Source organism: Nanorana parkeri, unplaced genomic scaffold (genome assembly GCF_000935625.1).
Source record: "Nanorana parkeri isolate BGI_ZX_2015 unplaced genomic scaffold, ASM93562v1 scaffold657, whole genome shotgun sequence".
Taxonomy (NCBI): domain Eukaryota; kingdom Metazoa; phylum Chordata; class Amphibia; order Anura; family Dicroglossidae; genus Nanorana; species Nanorana parkeri.
This window is the reverse complement of record NW_017306925.1, coordinates 549,360-556,620: the sequence shown is the minus strand read 5'-3', so window position 1 is coordinate 556,620 and position 7,261 is coordinate 549,360.

Sequence of the window (7,261 nt, the reverse complement as noted above, 5' to 3'; positions counted from 1 at the left end):
TGGACATTTTTTAATTTTTTTATTAAAGGACTTATAAAAAATCTTTGTTGTGGGTTTTTTTTTCAAGTAAAGGACCTTGTATACGGTGTGGTGTGTTTATTTACAATTTTACTGTTTATTTGGTGAATAAATAGGGGTAACAACTACCCTTTACTCATTCACAAGGGGGGGGGGGCATCTTCGCCCCTTTTATGAAAGGCAATAAATACTATGCTTGTTGCACTCCTTACCAAAATGTCCCTTGTAGTGGGGGGTGCTCACAGTGACTGCGGATAGCTCCACAAATATCAGCTGAATTATAGAAATGTCCCCCTTTTATGAAAGGTGCACCCAGATTTAGATAAGCCCCCCTGCCCACTGACCCCTACAACCAAGGTCGTGGGGAAGAGGCACATGCCCTTATCAACATGGGAACAAGGTGCTTTTCCAGGGGTCCCTCCCTGGCTAAGCACCCTCCTCATGTCGAGGGCAGGCTGCTGATCGGATCAAGGGTCTGGTAAGGCATTTTAGGGGAACCCTACACAGTTGTTTGTGTTTTTGAGGCGTTGGGGTCCCCCATATAATCCCTACCAGACCTAAAGGGAGAGGTCTTCACTCTGTTTTTATGTTGATGTTTAACAACACAAGTTCATTCCGAATGACATTCAGAAAAAAATTTGGGTGCATTTGAAATTTCGTTATCGGAAAATTTGGATACGTCCGGATTCGTTATTCCTTTCATTTGGAAATTCACATGCATCCGAATTTCCAAAAATTCATACTAATTTCAATTTGAAACTAAAGGAATCGTACATGTCTAGTACACCTGAGATTACAAGCATACTGGGTTTCTATCAGGATCAACAAGTATTTTTCTGCAGAGTATATTCTTAGTCTGATTAAAAAAGAAAATGAATGCAGCCACCACACCTGAGGACTGGTAAGCTGCAATATATAATTTTTTTGTTTTGGGGTTTGATATACTTTAAGTGCTAGGTTTGGTATTAATGTTATGGATATCTGTATCATTGTGAGGTGAGGATAAGTTATACTTGGGTTGCAGAAGTGCTTAGAGTTACATTCTGCTGTGATATTGGTTCTGAAGGCTCTTCCCCCAAATGTCCTGCACTGAGCGGGTGGCTCATGTATAAAATAAGTGACCAAAAGGGCTCTTTCTATTATAGCAGCCTAGGAGATTCTTTCATTTCCATAATGTGACACATTCTAGGGGTAAGCCATTGTCTCACTATCAATCAAAGGCTTGTATTATCACAGGTCTTTAGTTTAGCTCTGGATTCCTTCTCACTTGCTTTTTAATTTCCTACACATTGAGTATCAATGCCCTCCTCAATGCCATGCGCTTCCTTTACAGCAAATATATTTCTACCTTCTGGATTTATAAGGGAGGTGGAGTGAAAGCTCCTAGTAATTGATGAGTTGTAAATCAGGAATGTGTTCCCCCACTGGTGACAGGAGCATTCGGCGGTATTTATGTTTATGTTTATCTGCAATGCAGTTTTACATGCCCCTGGATTATAAAGCAGTTTACATTCATGTGTGTATTGGGAATCTAGAAAACTAAACCTGATGGCTTCGTGTGAAAGATATACACAGTGTGAATACAGCTTCAGGGAAAAGCATCTTCCCTATCCTGAGCAGAGGCTCACAGGAATGATGACAATAAGAACATTGCCCTGAACTGGACACAAGGCAGATACAACTCCAGGGTAATGTGCTAACAGGTACTTGCCAATGATAGTGTTGAAATAGCTCAAGACAAAAGTCAGGTAAATGGGTGTTAAAAAACACCCCACTTCTCTGAAAAGTTCTCATCGGTGTGGTTCTTGTAGTGAGTTAAAGTGCAACTGAAGCCAAAAACTTTTTTTTTTGGGCAGAGTGGGGAAGGATTAGACCCCCTGTCATGACCCCCTCTCATGTTTTTTTTTTTTGTTTGCCATATGTGTCTCCTTTAGGGAGATTCACCCTCTGTATTTGTCCTGGGGAACTTCATCACTGGAAAAAAAAAAGAAAATCCCAAATTTTGGGCTGCCATCAGAACAAGAATAGATGGGGATTTGTCCAATGGGGACACTACTTCTGGTGACCCTACTGACTACTAGGAATTTCCTGCAGGTTGGAGGGATTTCCTCTCACTTCCTTTTGTGGCTATCAGAGAGGAAGTGAAGAGAAATGTTAGTGTTATGACTAGGGATGTACCGATACCGGTATTTTGGTACCGAGTACAAGTACCGATATTTTTTTTTCCCAGTACTCGCCGATACCGAGTAGCGGAAGTCCCATTCAGGAAGCCGGGCAGCGTGTAAAGACTCGCCACCCCGCTTCCCGATTAACAAGGAACCCGCCCCATGCTTCTCGAACATTGTGATGAGAAAGCATGGAGCCGGCTTGATGACCAATCATGTAAGCTGGGCCCCGTGTAATGACGCAGCGCCCTGCTGCCTGATTGGCCGGGAAGCCGGCTCCATACTCCCTCGCCACTTCGCGGCAAATTAGGATGCCGGGCAGCGTGTAATGACGCGCTGCCCGGCTTCCTGATTGGCCAGCTTCCTGACCAATCAGGAAGCCGTGTAGCGCGTCATTACACGCTGCCCGGCATCCTAATTTGCCGCGAAGTGGCGAGGGAGTATGGAGCCGGCTTCCCGGCCAATCAGGAAGCTGAGCAACGTGTAATGACGCGCTGCCCGGCTTCCTGATACAGGAAGTATCGGGCTAGGCATCGGAGCATTTGGTCGAGTACTCGCCCAAGTACTCGGTATCGGCACCGATACTAGTATCAGGATTGGTGCATCCCTAGTTATAACCCACCGGTACTCTATCCAAACTATAAAAAAAAAGTGTATCTGCTTTTTTTGCTAAGGTTCTACTTTAAGAATAAATCTGATATTGTTTAACTGATCTAACCATTCATCATAAGTAGATAATGTTTGCAGCAATATCTGACTCTACCTATAAAAAAGGTTATATCGTTAGAATTCTTTTTTTTTTTTCAATGCATCTCTAGCCAAAATTCATTATGGCTAGAGTAGTGAAGGGCTAGAACCTCTGCCAAGTTTTTTTTTTTTTTTTTACTGATGCCATATTCTCATTGGAGTGATTCACTCACTGTTTTCTTATGGGACTATTGCCATAGGACACAAAGTGATGGGAACTTTAGTTATATAATTATCACCAGAACAAGAGGTGAAAGCTAATCTTCCTATTGGGGCACCTGTTCTTGTAACAAATGGAGACAGATTTCCCCTTACTTTGGAGAGATTCCTCACTCTTCCTGTTGCTTCTCTGACACCATATGTAACAGCTGGCAGTCAACCCGGGCTGTCACTGCTATAGTCTTTACCACTGGCGGAAACTCCCAGGGTCGCAGTGGTCACAATTGCGACTGTGCCATTGTGTTCCGCCTGTTGGGGGGCCCAGCAAGGAAGAAGAGGGCCCCCCCGTGATCGTGCCGCTCCTTCTCTGCCGCTCTGCCACCCGCAGCATGTACGCCCGTGTCTCGGCGGCCAGGGGGTGGGTCTAAGTGGAGTGGGTGCTCACACAGCAGAATGTGCTGCCTGCCTGGCAGCTGTGCTACAGGGCTGGAGAGGCTTTCACTAGTCCCGTAGAATGTGCTGCAGGCACTGCCAGGCAGCACATTCTGCTGTGTGAGGACCCTGTCCACTTAGCCCCGCCCCCTGGCCGCAGAGACACGGAAGAGGGCCCTGCAGGAGAGGGAAGGTAAGTCTGGAGTGGGAAGGGGGGGTGCGGGGAAGTGGGGATGCTGGTTGTATTCTGCATAGCTGACTTTTATTACAATGTAATGCTGGGACTTGTACTTGCTGTAAGATGATTATACAGCAATGCAGAATAGCACCAACTATGTCGGACTACAAGTCCCAGCAATGCATTATATTATTAAGTAGGGATACACCACTGCCAATACTGGGCATTTTCACGAGTACTCATACTCGTGAAAATGCCCCGATACTGAATGCGGATACCAGTGTTCTGTCGAGAACACCGACGTAGTCGAATTTGCCGACCTCAGCATCTGCGCTTGTGCACAGACCAGTATTATTGAGGAAACAGGAATTTATTTACAAAGTATTTTGTTTAAATTGTTAATTGTGATCGTTAATAATATTCCATCCGTCATTTACTGCCATGGATGGCATATTATTAACGGTCACAATTAACCATTACAAACGTATACTTTGTAAATAAATGCCGGTTTCCTTGTTAATCCCGTCTGTACGCAAGTGCAGATACGGGATCTGTGTTCTCGACAAAAATTGAAAAAAAGCGGCTGCCTGATGTCCCGCGCCCGCTGGGGACCTCGGCAGCCTTCCTGTTAACCATGTGGTGCCATGGCGGTGGGGGATTGGGGGTGCCCTTCATGGTTTCTTGCACCGTGGCCCTGAAGGTTCTAGTTACGCCTCTGGTCTTTACTAATGTTCAATTAGCACAGTTCCCGATCATGTGATTTTATATGTCAGTTATATATATATATATATGTGTGTGTGTGTGTTCTGTTTTTACATAAAACAGAACACATTTTCCAAAAGCATACCAAAAAAACCTCATATATCCTCATAACAATGTACAAGGTTATTTAGGTAGGAAACTTATAGTCATGCTGAAGATGCTCAATTCCCATGGGCTTTAATAACATCAGGAGTTAAATAAAAATAGATAAAGGTATGTACATAGAGATGTGATGATTTGGAAATGAATGATCAGGCCATTGTAAAATCTTCGGTACACCCAACATACATCTCCTTTATTCAATGTATGTCTAGCATTCCTAAATGACTATTTCACACTACCATACAAACAAGGAGGCATAGGAAAATGGAGCATAGAGAATCTTCTAACTTGCAAAATCTTCTGCAGTACAGAATTTGTTCTTCCTCTTCATCATGTATTCACCTTTTTCGGCATGATTTTGCAGGACTGCTTCAAAAGCAACAAACAATCATCCAACAATGTCTGCTTGTACATGACCAACTTATGACTCAACTTATGTAAAATTATTTTATTCTTTGGAACATTGAAACAGGAAAACAGGAAAACGAAGCCCATTCAATGACGGCCAGTGACTTGTAATGATAACTAATGGCTGCTGGTCTGCTGCAAGGAATTTGGAAACTCCAAAGTAAGCACGATGGAAACTATGGGCAGGTAGATAATAGCTGAAGGAGATAGTAGGAATCACGCATAATTGAACACTGCAGGATATATGTTGCCATTGGCAAGATAAATCACAGCACACAGTGGGCAAGGCCGGGCCCTACATCAGACACATAAAAGGTTAAGTTTGATACACATTCCACTTATTTTCACTCTTGTTGTGCAATGCAGATTTGCTGATAAATGCAATAAATACTATCACAGATTGCTGGAACAGGTGAGCAAGTGGTTAGTACAGGGGTGGGGATTTGACTGGAAAAAGGCATATAAAGTAACACATTGAGCCCACAGCTCAAAGATAAAAGAAAGAACACAGGAACAGGTTCTTACATGTAAGCCGTAAGCATAATATAACATGTTACAGGAAAATGAAATGATAAGGCTATATTCTGTATGACTCTTTTGAGTTTGGATCAGATGGACTGGAATTAGAAATCAGTGCTGGTATGTAATTCACACTCTCCCACATGTTTCATTTGTGTGCATGACCACATTTTACAAGGCCCGAAGGAACAATTAACTTTATGTCCTGGCAATTCTTCCACATAGTATAGGCCAAGTGCAGAAATTGTTCAGTCTGCAGAAAATGTCACTGTGTTAATAAAGTAGGCTGAGCGGCTCACAAGAGACTGAGTTGTCAAGACTAGACATGGTGTGGATGTAGTGAATATCTATGGTTAGTGAGAGTTTGATGTACAGTGAGAAAATGCAATTGTACACCATGTATTGAACCTTCTTGTGACTTCAGGTGATCTTACTCACTGGCAGGAACAATGAGGTTGGTTCTTGAGACATGTGGAGGACTTGTAATTGTGGTAGTGAATCAGTGGCTTCTGACTCCTATCCTGTTTTGAGAAGTCTGATGTACGTCTGCAGTGAACAGAGGTCATTATTAGAATTCAGGAGTAATGAGAAATGCTAAAAAGTTTGTTTGTATAAAAGGCAGAGCACACTACCACCAATTATATATAGAGGAAAGGCATAAAAACGTTATTTATTAAAAGATTCAACATGTTGCAACACCACTCCTTGACAAGGGTACTTTAGAGGGATCCCGTCTTCTCCACCATTCTCCATTCCACACTGTGACCTATTCTCCCACTGAACTCCCCCCATTTTTCCACAATAAAACACGCCAGACCGTATGGAGTTCAAAAGGCCACAGCAGCCACTTGTTTACTTTAATTAAATACAAAACTTCAATACAAAAATAAACCAATATATTATCTGAAAACAAAACATAACCCAGTATAAACATTTTTGTACCCCAGGTGTCCGGGTTCCTGAAGGCACATGTAGTAACAGAGGAAACACCGCCCCATAACAACTGTGTCTTCCAGATGACTAGTAATTGGCCCCCAGCCTCTCGGTGGTGACCAAAAACTAGGTGCTCAACCAGTGGCGGAGCTAAGGAACAAAGGGCCCTGGTGCAAGATTTTTTTTTGAACCCCACAAACACAGCGTTCTCCTTCCGCAGGGCTCGGCCGGCTGTCACTTTCTCTCCTCCGCGCTGGGAGACGGAGCAGCGGCCAGCGGGGGAAAAAGAAAGCACGGATGCACCGCTGTATCAGCAGAAAAATGGCACTTTCGGCATTATGCCAAAAGTGCCATTTTCGGCCAATATGTTTTGGCGGCCAATATATGGTGCAGCCCTAATATTTACAGCAATACAGAATGGCACAGGCTATAGAGGACTACACATCCCAGCAATACTTTATATAACAATAGCATTTCTGTATAAAGTACTGCTGAGATTTGTAGTCCTCAGCAGGCGATTGCTTGTAAGTCATACAGCAATCGCCTGCTGTTAAAAGCGGTACCAAGAGCAGCCGTGTTCTTGTTTTAACCACTTCTGTGGGCCACCGTCTATAGACGTACTGCGGCCTGGAAGTGGTTAAAGTGACATTAAAGTAATTTTTTTTTATCTCTCCACCCAATGTTAATGTTAGCACATTGTTGTTCACTGATGTCTCTTAATCCGATCTTCTTTCCTGATGTTTTCATCTGTCCCTCCAGCGGTGCGGTGGGTCTCCGATCCAGCGCTGACTCCTCTGTCATTGCTGGCACTTCCTGTCCCACGGTGTCTGCATGCAGG